Raw genomic sequence first — 17,763 nt, forward strand, 5'->3', positions numbered from 1 at the left:
TCCTATGTATTAGTTTACGGTATAGTCAACGTTGAAGGATACATTGTTCCAAAATATTGTGCACCTAATCTTTGTTTCCTTGAAACTTGATCCACAACAAAGAAACTTTCAGTCAGTAAAAATGTCAGAAAGGGACAAAGGGAGAGAGTTAGACTTGCAGCTCAACTCGCAGCGGACGACACAACTGTCCAAAATACCGACGCGGATGCAATAATCATCCCGGTCAATATATGAAAAACCATAACTATAAAACTTATAGAAAATGGAGTAACATCAAGAGGTGGTACGGTCGTACTTGTGGTAGAGGCACATGAATTTCGGCAGACAGAGGTATTCTATACCTGGATAAACTTTCCAGCAGCACATGCTGTAACACATGAGTTCCACTACTATAAAATAGCCGAAGCTCCAGAGGAATACTCTCCTTTCGAGGAAGTTGAAACTCCACTAACGTATCAAGAGCACCTGCTCTTGTTTAATGGCACCCTAAAACATCAAAATCACATTACCAGGCTTGGTCCACTAGGTAGACTAGGAGCCACATGGCCGGTTCTAGCCAGCTACACACCAAATCCCGACATTGATAAAATGTCTAATGAAGAACTCTTAGTTAAAATAAAAGAATTAACAAGAGTCTATAGGGTTTTAGTTCAATTAACATTGGGTGGTAAACCAGTAAAACCCCAACTAATTGAAAATCCTGAAAAAACCTTCATTAAAAATAATCTCAATTCTCAAAAGAAGAACTGGGAAGGTAACAAACAAACCACTCCCAAAGAAAAACAATTTCAGTCCAGAGGAAGGTCTCCCCAACGGAGAAATAGATCCTCCAGAGAGGGGGGGGGGCATGTCTCCCCAAAGGGAGCCCTCTGAGAAAAGATATAACCTTAGAAATAGGGACAATCTGAGAAAACCTGACAGATATCAAGATATTGAAACACGTTCCTCTCGATCTTTTCAGACTTCCTCAAAGAAATCGGAAAGAAGAGGACGGTCAGAACATAAAGAAGAGCACGTCAAGTCCAAAGACAAAGAACTGCTAATCAAATATAAAAATCACAATTTCCAAGAAAGAAGGAAGCAAGTATTAAAATAAAACATGCTGAGAATCCTGAGGACACAACTGAAAAACGGAGAGTGGGCCCAGACAATGCTAGACAGCGCAGCAAAAGTGAGCATAGCTCGCAAGATCCTGATGAATCTTCTGGAGACAGTGGACACGAATTAATACATTCAAGTGGAAACTGCAGACACCCGAGTGAGCGTCACCCATAAACTATATGAAATAACATTGCGTATAGAGGAAGATAAAACAAGGAAAATAAAAGGTCTCTTTTGGGAGAATCTATCGAAAGGCTATGACATCCTAGCAGAAAAAGACTGGCCACCAGAGTTTGTCAGGGAGTGCCCACATGGCGAATAAATGATTATGCCTGCCTTCTCAAATCTCATTCCAATACATAAAAAATAGACACTTGCTAGAAAATGGGCAGTGGCCCAAGCCCCAGCATTATATAAAAATCATGTAGGATGGGATGAGGATTCTCCTCACCATAAAATCCAGTAAAAAAAACAACCTACTGCACAAAGGCAGTATCCTGTAAAGCAAGAAGCTAAAAAACAAGTAAAAGAGATCTTGAATATTAGGCGGTGATTGAAACATGCACCTCACAAATGAACAATCCTTTGTTTCCTGTCTCCAAGCCAGACGAGTCATATAGTCTAGTTTTGGACTACAGACATCTAAACTCCTGCTGTAAAACCTTTGCAGTCCAAAACTCACACAGTGCAGCACTAATGAATAACATCGTGCGCAAAAAATATAAAACGACATTAGATATCTCTAATGGATTCTTCTGTCAGAACATTGCACCTGAAAGTAGGTATTTCACCGCTTTCTCAATAATGGGGTTGCAAAAACAATTTTGTTGTCTCCCACAGGGATTCAAGAACAGCCCAGGATTATTTTCAGCAAGGGTAACAGAGTTACTACAAATTTATGATGATGAGGCATTATCTTATGTCTACGACATCTATCTTACAGATGATGACCTGGAGACTCACTTGAAAAGACACCATAATACTTGGGTTCGCTTTTGAAGGGTACACATTTAATTTAAAAAAATCAAGAATTGCCAATTTAACAGTCCTATTTTTAGGATATGAATTATCAAGTGAAGGCAAAAGCTTGGCAGACAACTTTTTAGAGAAATGTGCTGTGCTCCAGGCTCCAAAAACGCTGAAAAACCTGCAATCAATACTAGGTTTCCTGAATTTTGGAAGAACATACATTTTAAATTATGCAGAGAGGGTTAAACCTCTATACGAACTAATAAAACCAGATTTTAAATCAATTAATTGGACTCAAGAACACACAGAGATATTAAGATCATTACAGACAGATATGTTAACTAAAACAAAACTGCAAACACGCGCAAATGAACGCAACCTTGTAATCCGAGTCATCCCAGGAAGATGCGGATTCACATACCTGACCTCTAATGAGGGAGAAACGGTACCAATAGCCTACATTTGTACACACAAGCTGAAATGAAATTCAGTTCAACAGAAAAAATTCTAACTGCGGTTCAAACTTCTGTAGCAAAAGAAAGAGCCCTAGCGCAAGGCAAAAGGATATATGTGTTAACTACAGAATCATCCATGGAAGCATTAACAAGCCCACACAATCTAAGTGATGTGGCATTAGATCCAGAATGGATAAAATGGGAAAATTCTCTTACTGCAGAAGACGTGAAACACTATTTTGATCCAAAAATGAAAAAACTAGAAAATCTAGAATACGAACATGAATGTCCTCTGCCGATTGAAATTCTGCCTCTGGAACAATACACCTGTGTTATCTACACGGACAGATTTTCACAACACTACGTTGTGGAAAAACAGATTTACAATGCAGCATGTGCGATTGTTAAAGGTCGCTGGCGTGTAGGCAAATTCAGACCAATGGTCACTAAAATGGAATCACTCAGAAACTGTTCAGCTCAGCGAGCTGAAATAAGATCCCTAAAAATGGCGCTTGAAAATGCCGATCGCGAATTCCCGACACTGATAGTGTGCGATTCGCAGTACTGCGTCCGATCTTACAATAATTCCATGCAGACCTGGATAAAAAACAGTTACAAAGATGAGACAGGTGCCACAATAAAACAAAAAACTATGGGAACAAGTAGTTCTTTTGCAGAAAGAATTACAAAAGACTCACGTGATACATACGCAGAGTCTTCAACGTGATGGCGTTCACGTTGCAGGGAATTCATTGGCTGGTAAAGCCACAGCGGCGGCTGATCACTCGGCTTCTGTAGTTATAAAAAAGCGTACGAAAACACAAATAGATGGCGAAACACTACTTCCAGTAAAAGTCTCAATGGAAGGCAATTATGCGGCAATACCTCTAAACTATCCACTCAGTAATACATACATAATTGATGCGAACTCCGTTCTGTTTGTTCAAATCCCTGGAGTGGGAGATAGAGTTATTCCAAACACGTACCGGAGAGTCTTCTTGATACAAGAAGCACATATGGGATTGGGTCTGAGGCACGAAGAGATCATGAAATCTCTAATAGAACTACAATCTCAGTACTGGTGGCCGGGGATGAGTGTAGAACTTTATAAATTTGCAATGAATTGTGAGGACTGCAACAGAGATCGCAGTTGTGAACCGGACCATACACCAGCCCAGAGACCACTATTGGAAAGCATCAGGCTAACTATGCGCAGACGTCCGAACGGACAAATGCGGTCCCATAAAAATTAAGACAGGATTCATTTGGATGTGGCCCCAGCGCTCGGCTGACGCCAGAACTGTTATAAAAGATTTGCGAGTCTTTATCGGAACATACGCAATTGGCATGCTACATTCTGACCAGGGTCCTGCGTTTAGCTCTCGGGCTTACAAGGAGGCCATGGCCAGCATGGGATTGCATTGCAGTACTCTTCTCCCTTTCATTCTGAGGGAAATGCGGTTGTGGAAAGAAAAAACCGGGACATAAAGCAATCTATAACAGCGAGGGTATTAGGTTCGGGTGAAGGGTGGGTCAAACATCTAACAAGTGTCCAACGTAGTCTTAATAATATGCCAAGAAATTCTCTAGGAGGTGTCAGCCCGTATGAACTTTTATTTGGTATTAGAATGCTTATTCAGGACTTAGATTGTTAAACTTCAGTGGTGCAACAAAAAGCTTTTGATATCAAAGATCGTTTGGCTGTTTTACAGGACTTAAATGAAACAAGAAAAAGACTGAGTAACGAAAAATTAAAGCCAACTACCACTGAAGAAAAACCACCTGTCCCAGGAAGACCTGTCTGGATTCCAAAGATTTGGAATCTGGTCAGAGAAAAGATTGCGGTAAAGAAGGAATTTGGGCCTTCTTACAGAAAAGCAGTACCTGTCTTAGCTGTCAGCGGAACAAGATCAGTAGTGCTACCGCCTCTTGCTGGTAAAAAGGAGAACCGAGTTGTATCAATCGACCTGGTGAAACCACAACCATGTGGCCAATAATAAGTAGTAGGCCCAGTGGACTCCCAAGAAATAGCAGAAGACCAAATCTTGCTACAATCCAAGAGGTTCAAACTAAGAGACTAATCACATTTGATAAACCTACGGTGATTAAGAAAGGACTATGTAACAAAGCCATGGAACTTGTGCCTCTTGAGACCCAAATTGCCACAGTTCAACAAGAAACACCAGTCTACAACGATGTAGCTTCGGACTATACAAATGTAACTAAAGAAAATCAAAGATCAATGGAAATTCGGAAGCAATCCCACCAATTGACAGAACTGCATCTGGCTATTATATCAACTTTGATGATTTTTCCGATGATCCAAGTGAACATGGAGACAAGCCAGCAACGAAAACATTCAAAGAAAAAGTAAAAGAACTCTTTCATCAACTCAAAGAAATATATCTAACTCCTCAATGGATTAAATTGTGGATTGTGTTAGGCGTACTTTTGCTCTTTGTGTGGCTCATCTTGGTTTTAAGTTTGGGTAGATTTATTGATGGAAAACATAGTACAATGGACACAGCAAGTCAGAACATCAACTTGGTCCTGAAACCACACAGATCATCACACATTGAAAAAAGAGAACTGTCATCAGTGAACATCACAGCCATCCCCATACCTGGTGGTATAGCATGGGACAAAACTGACTATGAAATTTATGGCCCGGTTGAGCTCTTGAAATTGACACACCAATTTAAGATTTCGTTGAGTGACTTTGTTTCACCTAGTAGATTCTCTGATGATTGGAGACAGGTGTTGCAGGCCAACAGACATATGTTTTCACTCACACCCAGTCAAACTAACTGGTGCACCCATGAGGTGGACACTGGTGACAGTCTGCCTGTGAAGAATAAGATCTACAGGCAACCTGACCATGTCAGGGATTGTATAAAGGCTGAGGTGCAAAAGATGCTTGAGCTTGGAGTGATTGAGCCATCGGAGAGTCCATGGGCCAGCCCAGTAGTCCTTGTGCCAAAACCTCATACCAAAGATGGAAAGATAGAAATGAGGTTTTGTGTGGACTACAGAGGTCTCAATGCTGTCACTAGGACAGATGCACATCCCATTACACTAGCAGATGAGCTAATTAATAAATTGGCTTCTGCCAAGTTTCTGAGCACATTTGATTTGACAGCTGGCTATTGGCAGATCAGGTTAGCTGAAGAGTCAAAAGCCAAAACAGCATTCTCTACCCCTAGTGGACATTATCAGTTTGTGGTAATTCCCTTTGGTTTGAAGAATGCACCTGCCACCTTCCAAAGGTTGGTGAATCAAGTCCTTGCTGGGTTGGATGACTTTTGTGCAGCATATCTAGATGATATTGCTGTCTTTAGCTCCAATTGGGAGGATCACCTGATCCACCTGAAGAAGGTTCTGGACGCCCTGCAAAAGGCAGGCCTGACTATCAAGGCTACCAAGTGCCAGATAGGGCAGAGCAAGGTTATGTACCTGGGCCACCTAGTAGGTGGGGGTCAGGTCCAACCACTGGAGAGCAAGATCCAGACCATACAGGACTGGGCTCCTCCAACTACTCAGACACAAGTCAGAGCCTTCTTGGGCCTGACTGGGTATTACAGAAAGTTTGTGGAGAACTATGGGTCCATAGTGACACCATTAAATGACTTGACATCCAAGAAGATGCCAAAAAAGGTTCAGTGGACAGTTAGCTGTCAAAAGGCATTTGATGACCTGAAGAAGGCCATGTGCCCTGCACCTATCCTGAAGAGTCCTGACTACTCCAAACAGTTCATTGTACAGACAGATGCTTCTGAGTTGGGGGTGGGAGCTGTGCTTTCACAACTGAATACAGATGGTCAAGACCAGCCCATTGCTTTTATTAGCAGAAGGCTGACCCCCAGGGAGAAACGTTGGTCAGCTATTGAGAGGAAGGCCTTTGCTGTGGTTTGGGCCCTGAAGAAGTTGAGGCCATACTTGTTTGGAACTCACTTCAAAATTCAGACAGACCATAAGCCCCTCTTGTGGCTAAATCAGATGAAGGGTGAAAATCCCAAACTGCTCAGGTGGTCCATTTCCCTACAGGGGATGGACTTTACAGTGGAGCACCGCCCAGGGACTGACCATGGTAATGCAGATGGTCTCTCCAGGTACTTCCACTTAGAACATGAAGACACAATTTGGAATACTATCCCCTCGACAGTCCTGTCGACGGGGATAGCATTCCACCCCTCTAGAGGGAGAAGACATGTTACTTTACTGAAACGCGGTTGATTTTAAAAGAGCCTCAGCATCACAAAATGGACGCTTCTGCCACAGACACGAGTCTGACCTCCTGCTGCTGACCGAAACTCAGCCGAGGAGACCTGGACAAAGGCTTTCCTGTCGCGGGGAGGTGTCACACCACCCCAGACAGGAGATAGTGGATTGTAGCAGGGAGGTTTGAAAGAAACCAGACAGTGCCTGGGGCGCACAAGGCTTTCCCTTGCATAATCCGGTCAAACCGGTTCTGGGGCACACCAGCCCCAGTCCCAGCGTGACCCTGGACAAAGGGAAAGGAGTGTAACCACCCCCTTCCTGGGTCCCACCCATAGGAGGGACCTAGCAGGTAATCCAGCCCCCAAGATTGGTATAAGAATGGGAGCAGTGCCAAAGCACTCAGATTATCCTGACTGAAACTTATGAAACGAAACTCTGGACCCTTCGACATCCTACTCGACGTAGAAGACTGAAGAATCTCCCTTGTGGTCAAGGAGTGACCACCCTGTGCAAACAGGCACCATCCAGCACCTCGACGTTTGCTTTGTTACAGTTCCCGCCGGAACTCGAGCGACAGAGTTCGACAAGACCAAGCGTGCCTGCCTTCTAACAGCCCGATCCACAGTCCATGCAGAGCTGAGACCAGTGGAGGCGACCTGAAGCGTGGGGCCCGCATCTTGGAAAGCCCAGGAGACGCTGACCGTGCTTCCCCGAGTGACCCTCGAAGCTGTGCATTGGGGTTTGAGAAGCCCCAGCCCTGAGCCTCTCTTGCACCGAAGCTCACCCCTCCACACTCACCGAGTGCTGCGTGGGGCCCTTCTGCCTCTTTTGGCTCAACGCGTTGGCCCGGTCACTTGCCCGTTGGCTTGTGGCCCCTGTGCCGACGAACCTTGAAAACTAACTTGTGATTCTGGTTGCTCCAGACTTGCCCTCGCTCCCCTGAAAAGGAGCACCCGCTCTGACCCTCCTGGTCCGAGTGCAACGCCATCTTCGAATCCTGCGTGGGTTGCCCTTGCCAAGGGTTGTTTGCTCTAATCCGGAAGCCGACACCGCCGACAGCGAGAGCCTGTGTGGGACAGCTCGTGATCCACTCCTGGACATCCTCAGTGCCCGAGAGTCCACGTGGCAGCGGAGAGAAGCGACCCGTCAGCGACCTGAAAGCGCCAGACATTGGCTGGTTCCGTCCTGGTTCCACCCTGGTCACTGCTGAGTGACCCAGACTCTGTCCCCTCTGCTTTCAGATCATCTTTAACTTCAATCCACCCTTGGATCACACCGGACACTTCTCATCTCGACGCCTGCAGCATCTTCAGCTCCAAGCACCATCAACCTGCGTGACAAAACCCAACACTACTTCGCACCTGTGCACCCGCTTCCTGTGGGTGAGGTAACTCAGCAACGCCGGTGTTCCCACACTGGTACACACCTCTAGTGTATGTGTCTTAAGTTTCGTCCTTCTAGGTTGAGCGGAAGTATCCTTAAACTATAACTTTATAACTTTTACGCACCATTGACTTTACATTGGTGCATGCCTGTGCTTTAAGCGCTGCACCTGAATCCCGCGGGCTTTTCCCGACTTCAGCATTGCTAGTCCCGGCTGCTCCCAGCGATTCCCTAGGCCCTAGGCCTAACCACTGTTCGATTGGTATCTCTTATACCACTTTCTTAATATATGGTTTGAGTGGCCACCCGCCCTCATCCATAATTGTGCAATTTTCTTATGTTTAACTGTGCTTTTGTTTAAACGCTTGTGCCTCTGCACTCATAAAGAGTACAGAGGATTATTCTAGTAATAAATACATATATTTTTATAATATATAACTTGTGTGGTGTCCTTTCATTTGATATTACAGGATTGTGATTGGTAAAACAGCTCGCTTAACACGACCTCTTAAGTTAAGCCTTTAAGGCTGCTTAGTCCATGCTACCATTAGGATAGCTTGTCTATAAGGTTGACTTACAACCAGACACCATAAGGGTTGTTTGGACTGATACAAGGTGCCCCCAGAATTGGAGACATCATATATCAGGCCAACTTCTCACAGGTAAGCATTAAAAATACATTAAAAAGTTATTCGAAATACTAAAAAATATAATTAACAAGCAGTACCATAAACAAATAACTAAAAGACAAACCACATCTTCCTTCATTATCGAACTAAAACTACAGCTCCCATAAGAACTAATCTTTTCTTCGTCCCTTTAATACGTACCGCTGCCACTAGAAAGTTTGCAACATGAAAAGTGGTTCTAATACTTCCCAGAAGCTGCAGAAAAAGGAGTGCCGGCCTAACCTGTGCAAACCCCGCTCCCCTTAACACTGGTACCAGATACTTTTTCCTGATGTCTGCATAATACTCGCAGAACATTATAAAATGCATGGTATCTTGTAAAGAAAAATTGTCGCACTTACACGGTTCAGCATCCTCCGGTATTCCCCATTTAGGGAAATCACCCAGTGTAAGGTGGATTATATTGAGTCGGAATCTGGTTAGTAAATGCCGATGAAAAGGGCGTGTCACTAATGTCAGATAAGGCTCGATTCCCAGTGAGGTCACCAGACCATAATTCGCTCTTACCATAGGTTTTTTCAGCTCTACTTCCTCCCTTTCAGAAGAAAGATGGTTTGCCATGGCATTTTTTATCAGATTAACAATCAGATTAACATCTTCTTTCTTAATGGTGTGCGGTGCTAAAAAAAAGCCCAAGGGTGGATTCAATGTATACTAGCCATGGTATTTTTCTAACCTTATCTAGAGCTAGGCAGTCTTTTAAAATCATATGGTTCAGGGAGATCTCCTGATTGAGCCAGGTTTTAAGCCAGCATATTATCGGGGCTAGTTTCAATAAGTCAGTTACATAACTCAGCCCTAATTCTGCATGAATAGAAAAAGTGGGGGTGGACTGAGGTACCGACAGCAGAGATCTTAAAAATGTATTTTCAACTACTTGTATTGGGTGGTATTGTGTACTATACCCCCAAATGTCGGAGCCATATGTAGCCTGTGCTAGGCACTTGCTCCTATAAACTTTCACAATGGCTTCAATGGGTCTGGCCCCAAGACGTTTTGAAAATCCCATAAGGGCTGAAGTCGATCTGGCAAATACATTCCTTTTATATTTCATTTGAGGGCCCCAGGCCCCTTTTTACATCAAACAAGATCCCTAGATAGGTGAACACAGGGACCCTTTTGACCTCATCAGTACCACAGAAAAAATATATCGTTCTTTGTTTTTTCCTACTGTGGTCCCCCACAATCATAATATGAGATTGTTTAGCGTTTATTTCAGTTCTAAAGACTCCATGAATTTGCCGAAGGTGTCCAGCAGTTTATTTAGACCCACACCAGTGCGCGCCAACAAAACGGCGTCATCTGCGTAGAGGAGAACCGGTATAACGGTTTCTCCTACATGCGGTACGTCTAATGTAGCTCCCTTCAGGGCGGGTACTAGAGCATTTATATAGAGCGTAAAAAGTAGGGGGGCCAAAATGCACCCCTGCCTAACCCCACGTTCTGAATTAAAATACCTTGTACATCTCCCTTCCTGAGTGACACGAATAGAGGCTGACAAGCCACAATGAAGGTCCGCCAGGAATTTAACTAAGGAACAGTTAATGCCGATGTTAAGTAAAATTTGCCAAGCTTCGACCTGTTTACCTGGTCGAACACCGTTGAGATGTCCATAAACCCCATGTAGAGGGAGCCCTCTTTCGCTATGGTATATTTGCTAATAAGGAGCTGGAGATTAAGACATTGATTTAATGTGCTCCTTTTACTTCTAAAGCCATACTGAGCATTAGACAAAATCTCTCTCCCATCAAGACAATCAGTCAACCTCGCTAGGATAACTCTCCCTAAAATTTTCACTGTCGAATCTATCAGGGAGATAGGCCTATAACCTGATGGGTCATTTCTTTGACCCTTTTTAAAAACTGGAATAATGGTGGATTTGGACCAGAGTACAGGGTAAGAATTCACCCCGAGGCATTAAAGACATTTGTCAGAACCTTGGCCCAAAAACTCGAGAAACTTTTAAATAGGTCAGCTGGAACCCCATCCAGACCTGGCGCCTTGTTTTTCCTAGTCTTCTCGATAGCTCTTGCCACTTCTGTCTCTTGGAAAACCACTCCGGGGGCTAATTCTGAATTCAAAGGCACCTCTTGGGAGCTCTCTGCTGTCTGTATCCCATAAATCTTCTCAAAATGAGCAATCCATGTATCATCAGGGATGATACAGTCAAGTGGAGAATTCTCGTCCTCCGAGAAAAAGGGCTCATTAATGGTGGACCAGAATTTCCCACTATCACTCAGTCCCTACGGGATACAATTTTCTCCCAAGCCTCTTTTTTTATCTGGTTTTCCTGTCCCTGAAGGCCTGGTTATATGCCTTCCTTAACTTCTGCACAAGCTCCCTATTTCTGGGGTTTCCTTTCAAGGGTTTTATTAGAGCTGAATGTGCTCTTGAGCAATTGCTATCAAACCATTTTTTCCCGTTGTTAATTATAGGGTGACTGTTTACCGTCAAATCTGTTTTAATTTGTTTACAAATAACATCAAAAGCCCCCACTATCATAGAACTCGAATCAGCGTTATCCAGGCAAATAGCAAACTCATTCTCAACCTTGGTCAGGACTTCCCCCATAAAGGTTTCTGGAACTACTTTTGTCTATTTTAATCTTCTACCCTGCTCCATTAATGTCACCTCCCGCCCAGTAGCCACAATCGCTGATTCAGAGAAACTTAGGTGGGGCCCCGGTGCCACTTATAAAATCACAGGATTATGGTCACTAAAGGCGGAAGACCCCACCTTATATGTTAAAACTCTTGGTAGTATTCTCGCTGACCCGAATATGTAGTCTATGACTGTGCCTAACACCGTGCCCTTAAAAGTAGGAGACCTAAAACCTCCCACGACACACGCCAAAGAGTAGCCAAAGAGTAGCATGCCTTGATGCACAACACGACCCACCGAGAGATGATCCGTTTGTGCACCGCCCGTCCCTTCTTAGCGCCCACTTAACCAACAAAGAGTTGGTCATCCACTCGGAACTGGCGTGTGCGATCCAGATAGAATTAGAGCGCACGTTTTGGGTCCAGACGGTGGAGCCGCTCTTCCTCTTTAGAGGGATGCGGAGGCGAAAAGAAGGTGGGCAAGGTGATAGACTGCCTGATGTGGAAGGCTGTGACTTCCTTGGGCTGGAAAGAGGGTCTTGTCCGCAACACAACCTTGTCCGGATGGACAGAAAGGAAAGGAGGCTTGGAGAAAAGAGCCTGGAGCTGACTCACTGTCCTGGCAGAGGTGATGGCAACCAGGAAAGCAGTCTTAAGTGTAAGAAGACGGAGAGGACAGTTATGAAGTTGCTCGAAGGGAGCGCACATCAAAAAAGTAAGTACAAGGTTCAAGTCCCACTGAGGCATTTCGAAAGGAACAGGGGGGAACATATGAGTGATGCCCTTTAAGAACCTATTAACAACCGGGGACTTGAACAAAGAAGGCTGATCAGGTAGCCTTAAGAAGGCGGAAAGGGCAGAAAGGTAGCCCTTGATAGTGCCCAGAGCAGAGCCCTGCTGGGCAAGAGAAAGAAGGAAGAGGAGAACCTCAGAAAGAGGGGCAGAGAGAGGATCCACAGCCTTCGCCTTTGCTGTGGACCATGCCACAAATTTGTTCCACCTTCAGGCGTATACCGACTTTGTGGAGGGACGCCTGGCTGCCAGAATCACATCACAAACTTCAGGAGGGAAGTCAAATGGCCTCAACTGTCGCCGCTCAATCTCCAAGCATGGAGGTGGAGACTGGACAGGTTCAGATGGAGGACCGTCCCCTGCTGCTGCGACAGAAGGTCCTCCTGAAGAGGCAGACAAATCGGGGAATCAACAGAAATGCTGAGTAGCTCGGGATACCAGTATCTTCGTGCCCAGTCCGGAGCCGCAAGGTTAACTCGGGCCTGGTCGAGTCTGATCCTCTTCAGCACTCTGGGCAGGAGTGGTATAGGCGGAAAGGCGTACAACAGACCGCAGCTCCACTCGCGACGAAAAGCGTCGCCGAGCGTGTGCCGCCTTGGAAATTCCAAAGCGCAGAACTGATGACATTACGCGTTCTCTTCTGTGGCGAATAGATCTAACCAAGGCTCTCCCCACTGCTGAAAGAGACCTTGCGCCACGTCCGAGTTCAGAAGCCATTCGCGTTCCATCATGCACCGACAGCTGAGTTTGTCCGCCCTGGCCTTCAGGGAACCTGCCAGGTGTTGAACCACCAGGGTCACGCCCTGATGTTACAGCCATTGCCAGAGGCGCAGAGCCTCCTGGCATAGGGTCCATAACCCCACCCAGCCCGGTTTGTTGGAGTACCACATGGCGGTGGTGTTGTCCATGAACACCTGCACTACACTCAACCAGACAGAGGGGAGGAATGCCTTCAGTGCAAGCCAGATCGCCCGCAGCTCCAAAAGGTTGATGTGGAGCCAGGACTCCGCCGGAGACCAGAGGCCTCTGATCTCCGCCTCTTCCATATGGCCCCCCGAGCCCAAGAGGGACGCATTGGTCACAACAACGTGCTCCGGTTGGGGTAGGGAGAGGGATCTGCCGCTGACCCAATCGCGGACCATGAGCCACCACTGCAACTGTCTTGCAGTGCCCTCCGAGATCAAGACATGGTTGGACAAGTTGCCCTGATGCTGGGCCCACTGAAACTTCATGTCCCACGGCAGAGCCCACATCCGCCACCTGGCGTAATGCACCAGAAGGATGCAGGAGGCCATCAGCCCCAGAATCCGCAGAGTCAACCTGACCGAGACTCGGGATAAAGGCTGAAAGATCGGAATCAGAGCCTGAGTATCCCGAACCCGCTGTTCAGGAGGATAAACCCGACACTGTGCTGAGTCTAGAACCGCTCCGATGAAGAGGAGCTTCTGAGTGGAACACAGGTGTGACTTTGGCACATTGATGGAGAACCCCAGCAGGTGCAGTAGGTCGGCCGTAGTCTGGAGGTGGCTGACGACTGTCTGGGGCGAGCCCACCTTCAACAACAAGTCATCCAGATAGGGGAAGACAGACACCCCTAATCTGCGCAGATGAGCTGCGGCCACCGCCATCACTTTCGTGAACACCCGTGGGGTGCTGGTAAGGCCCAAGGGGAGCACAGTAAACTGAAAGTGCTCGTTGTAGGAGAGTAGGGTCTGCAATCCTACGGTCACCCCAGATTCTTGCTTTTTGCTTCATTGGTTTACGACTTTCCCTAGCTGTGGGCCTGCTAATCAGACCCACAGCCTAGCTGTTCTCTCTCTAAATTGTCATACATGTATTTTAGGTGCATTTACCAATTGGTATTCGGTTACTCTTGTAAGTCCTTGTACAGTGTACCATAGGTACCCAGGGCATAAGTGTACCCAAGGCCTACCAGGGGCTGCAGCATGTATTGTGCCACTCCTGGCTAGCCATCTAAACAGACACAACTGGCTGGTAACACAGCTGGGGCAAGGTGGTGTAATCACCCTTTGCTGTAGGTATAGTATACCTATATCTAACCCTAAAATGGACACATATACTCCTATAAGTCACTCCTATAGCAGGCCTTATCATTCCTGAAGGCAGAGTGCTTGGAATTATGTGAGATGGTGATCTAGCATGAGCTGAGCCTGTCTGCAGCTTTCGGAACCATGTCCTTATAGCTGTTCCATGATAACGCTATACCATATACTCTTAAGTGCATTATAATCCTCGCAGTTATTGCTAACTTTGGCATAGCATTATCAAAACATGTCGAGTAAGGTGTCATACGAATTGGAATACTACCCCCTCACCAGTTCTGGCGACGGGGGTAGCATTCCACCCTTTTAGAGGGACATGACATGTAAGTAACTAGAACCCCGGTTAAAGTTAACCCGAGCCTCAGCATCACAAAATGGATGCTGGTGCCACAGACACAAGTCTGACCTCCTGCTGCTCGGAGTCCTTCCAGCAACGGAGGCCTGGACAAAGGATTTCCTGCCTGGGGAGGTGCTAGCACCACCCCAGACAGGACTTTGTGTATCCAGATAGGCAGGGATGAAAGGAATGAGACATGCCTGGGGCACACAAGGTGTCCCTGTGCATACCCCGGTTCAAACCAGTTGCTGGGGCACTCCAGCCCCAGCTCTGGCATGAAACCGGACAAAGGATAGGGGGTGTAAACACCCCCCTTCCTGGTCCTACCCAGGGGAGGGACCTAGTCACAGTACAGCCCCCTTTAGCAGAATAAAGGTAGGAGCTGGTCCCATTTCAAATTAGATTATCCTGAATTGAAATTACAAAGAAGAAACTCTGGACTTCGACGTTCTGCTCCACAGAAGACTGAAGAAAATCTCCCTTGTGGCCAAGGAGTGACCACCCTGCATCCGCAGGCACCATCAAGCGTCCTAGCGGTTCACTTTGTCGTTGTTCCCGGTGGAACCAGACTTCAGAGCCTGACGAGACCCAGACTTCCAGACCTCTCCGACCTCTACCTACATCTGCAGCACAGCTGAGATCCGTGGGTGCGACGAGACACGTGGGACCGGCCATCTTGTAGAAACTGCACTTCGCTTCCAGCACGACTTCAGAGGCAAAGTGCTTTGGGGATTGAGAAGCCCCAGCCCCGAGCAGCTCCTGCACCGAAGGCCAGCCCTCCAGCATCCACGAGATCTGCGTGGGGCCCTTTTGCTTGGTTGCTGCTCGACGTGTTGTCTGGTCACTTGCCGGCTGGCTAGTGGCCTCCTAGACGACGATCCTTGAAATCCACACCACTGGTCTGGTTGCTCCAGACTGGCCCTTGCTTCCCTGCAAAGGAGAAGCACCCCAGACCCTCCTGGTCCGCACCAGACGCCATTTCCACTTACCACGTGGGTTGCCTTTGCCAAGGCCTGTTGACTCTGAATCCGGATCAGACACCGCCGACAGCAAGAGCCTGCGTGGGACAGCTCGTGCCTCCATCCTGGTCGTCGAAGACACCTCCTGGTCCACGTGGCTGCAGAGTCAAGCGTCCACTCTTCACCTGATCGCAACGACAGCCTCTGGTTCCTTCCTGGTTCCACTCCGGTCACTGGCTAGTGACTGTGAACATTGTCCCCTCTGCTTTCAGGTCTCCATCTTCCTCGATCTGCCCTTGGATCACTCCGGACATCTTCCTCCTGGTCGTCTGCAGCATCTTTCTTCAAGGCTCCATTGACTTCAACGCGGAAACCCGACACACTTTCACACCTATGCACACGCATGCCCGTGGGTGAGGTAACGAGAGAATTTCGGTGCTCATAGGTAGATTGACTCTCCTAGTGTCCAGGTATCCTGTAGTTTTAGTTGTAACCAGTCAGACCTGTCTGTATTCACCTATTTTGTAACTTGTTCGTGCCCATTGACTTTGTACCGCATCTCGCGTGTGAGTTCACACTCTGCACACGTGTTCCGTGGGCCTCCTGCTCCTTACCTAAGGTTAGGGTAGTGTAGTCCCAGCAATCCTACAGCCTCTGGGCATCTTCATTTTTTCTATCGTTCACCTTATACCATTTACTTAGTATATGGTTTGTCGTGCTCCTAGGGCACCATTGTAATTTGTGCGACTTACTGTATTTTTCTTAAGATTCTGGTTATGTGCTTAGCCCTCTGATCTCATAAAGAGTTCAAAGGTGTTTGTTAGTAATAAATATATTGTTTATTTTCATAACAACCTGTGTGGTGTCCTTTCATCTGGTATTCAAGGGGTTATATGTGGTAAAACAGCTGGCTTCACATGCCAAAAGAGTTTAGCCTAAGACTGCTTTGTCCATGCTACCATTAGGATAGCTGGTCTATAAAGTTGACTTACAACCAATCACCATAAGGGTTGTTTGGACTGATACAAGGTGATCACTAGAACTAGTGAGCATTATATATCAGGCCAACTTCTCACACTCGTGGCCTACCGTTAACCGCAGGTAGCGCCGGTGGGCTGGCAGGACGGGGATGTGAAAATATGCGTCCTGCAAGTCTAACGCTACCATCCAGTCTCCATGGTCTAGGGCAGCTAAGACCTGAGCCAAAGTCAGCATCTTGAACTTCTCCTTCCGGAGGAAGCCGTTGACGTTCCGCAGGTCCAAGATAGGGTGTAGGCCCCCTTTGCCCTTCTTGGGAACCAGACAGTAGTGGGAGTAACAACCACACCCTACTTCTGGCCCAGGAACGCACTAGATGCCCCCCTTGGCCAAGAGGGCCGTAACTTCCTCTTGCAGAAGTTTCAAGTGATCCTCCGACACGTGGTGACACTTCGGTGGCAAGGCTGGAGGGGTCGCCTCGAAGGGGAGGGATTAGCCCCTTTCGGACGATTTGCAGCACCCACCTGTTCGATGTGATGTTGCGCCAGTGGAGGAGGTGATGGCCAACCCTGCCCCTCACTGGCGTTAAATGGGCCTGAAAGCTCGGACTAGGAAGGTTTTGAGGCGGATGCTGCGGGGGTGGATGTGGACTGGCCTCACAGTTGTCCCCTGGCACCGCCACGGCGGTTGCCACGTCCGCCGCCGCGCTGGATGTTAGTCTGCGGCCCGTGGCTGGCAGGATGTGTGGGGGTGCCCCTTCCTTGGCCACAAAAGGAGCGAAAGGCAGAAGTCTGCTGGCGCGGGGCGACAGGCCCAAAGACTTGGCCGTAGCCCTGTAGTCCTTTTAAGTGCTCAAGCGCACTGTCTGCCTAGTCGCCAAAGAGGCGACAGCCATCAAACGGCATGTCCATAAGCAAGGGCTTGGGCGAGTTTAACCCGGGCCTCCTCCAGGCATTGTGGCACAGAGAGTGGGTATAACGGCCCAAAAGGCAAGCGGTGTTGACCGACCGCTACCCCAAACTAAGTGAGGAGAACATCTTTTTCCCATACTATTCATACCTTTTGTATTCCCGATCAGGGGGAGCAGTCGGAAATGCGGTCTGGGAGTTAGAGGCCTGTATAACCAGGCTCTCGGGTGGGGTGGGTGGACAGGAAGCTTGGGTCGCCCGGGGCCGGACGATGGCGTCTGGCCATGTTCCTATCTACAGGGGCACCTGTA

This window comes from Lissotriton vulgaris, chromosome 7 (assembly GCF_964263255.1).
Source record: "Lissotriton vulgaris chromosome 7, aLisVul1.2, whole genome shotgun sequence".
NCBI lineage: Eukaryota > Metazoa > Chordata > Amphibia > Caudata > Salamandridae > Lissotriton > Lissotriton vulgaris.